This window comes from Aulostomus chinensis, chromosome 1 (genome assembly GCF_037954235.1).
Source record: "Aulostomus chinensis isolate RoL2024-O1b breed Wild chromosome 1, RoL_Achi_v1.0, whole genome shotgun sequence".
NCBI classification, from domain to species: Eukaryota; Metazoa; Chordata; class Actinopteri; order Syngnathiformes; family Aulostomidae; genus Aulostomus; species Aulostomus chinensis.
The window spans coordinates 53,698,809-53,700,333 of NC_141320.1; the positions used below are offsets into that span (position 1 = coordinate 53,698,809).

At 47.7% G+C, this 1,525-nt stretch overlaps 1 non-coding gene across 1 annotated transcript; it reads right to left on the bottom strand.

The window, feature by feature from the left end:
* Positions 1-1,451: 1,451 nt before the first annotated feature.
* Positions 1,452-1,525, bottom strand: trnan-guu (transfer RNA asparagine (anticodon GUU)). The gene has a single exon. It is a non-coding gene; the product is annotated as a tRNA-Asn (tRNA).

The following is a 1,525-nucleotide window of genomic DNA, read 5'->3' on the forward strand; positions in this document are numbered from 1 at the left end:
GATTTTAGAGAGGAGGGGAGGTTAGCTATCAGTCCACAGTTGGCTAGAACCTCGGGGTCTAGAGGAGGCTTCTGAAGCAGTGGTTTAATGACAGCTCCCTTCAAGGACTGTGGTTCATATCTTGTTACTACAGACAGAGGAATCAGATTGAATAAAGAGGTGCTCACTGAGGGAAGACTTCCTGAAGCAGCCAAGTAGGAAACAATCTAAGAGACAGGATGAAGGTTTGGAAGAGGTAATTGGAAGGTAAAGAGGCACTTCTAAAAGTCTGGCTGTTGAGAAGAGCTGTGTTCAAATGAAAGCAGGAGGTTTGAAATGAATATTTTAATAAAACAGAACAGGAGACTGAAGAGTGATCACTCAAACCCACAGGCTGAATGGGACATCTCTTAAAAATATTGAGCCACTGAGTAAAACCATAGAAGCGCTCCTGTCTAGTCGGTGCTAACAAGTTAGCTGTTGAGTGAGTCCAGCTGTGCTGTCCAGGAATCCTGGTCAAAAGCCTCCACTCATCAAACAGCTGGTGTGTTGGTGGATCTGTGGATCCTGCTGGAAGAAGCAGGGTGGAGCTCTGAATGGTTCCTGTCTCAAAGAGCTTCTCTGTGCAGCTCCCATCAGCTCCTAAAAACAGGAAACCAGCAGATTCACTGTTGAACAGTGGCATTAAAATGTTTCAAAAGCTGTCCTGTCCACCATTTGTTGGCGCAAAGACATTTAAAAACACCAGTTGAACATTTTCCAAATTTGCTCTCACCTTCTTTCAAACACCTGGAACGATTTCCTCCAAATCAAAAGAAACTGGTGAAAAAAACAACAACAAAAACCTCCTGGAGAATCAAACTCCACCCTCTGCTCCAACTGGACTTGGGACTTCAAATGACCTCCATTAAAAGCCTGCCTGCATCCCCATTCACTGACTGTTGTGCTGTGGGTCTCCTGGACAAACATGGCAGGATCCTCTTGATCTCCAGGAGTTTAAAAGAGCAGCTCTTTTAAAATGGGTTCTGGCTCCGTTCAGGTTTAGAGAGCTGAGACTAAAATCACACATGAATAAAAGAGGGAACCCAAGAAAACAAGTCAGCGTGAAAGAGGAGCAGATTTTAAAACTCCTCATCATTTCCACCTCCAGGAGTGAAGCCTCCCGGGACCCAAGAGGCTCCAGCTGGCAGAGCTCTCACTGGTTGCTCCACCACCTCCCTAACCTGAGCTGGAGCATCTGAGAACCAAACAGTGACCCCCTTCATTCCAGAGCCGACTCCACAAACTCTGAGCCCCCACTTTACCCACAGCCAGCAGGCCTCCTCAACACTGCATGACACGACGACTAAACTGAAGACTGAAGCGTCTCATCAAGAGATCAGTCACGTGCGTCTGCTGTGGAGGGTCAATCTGTCCGTCCACATTCAGATCATTAACGCAGCGACTCCTAAGCACCAGTAGAGCCTGTTCATCATCCCTGGGTGGGCTCGAACCACCAGCCTCTCGGTTAACAGCCGAGCGCGCTGACCGATTGCGCCACAGAGAC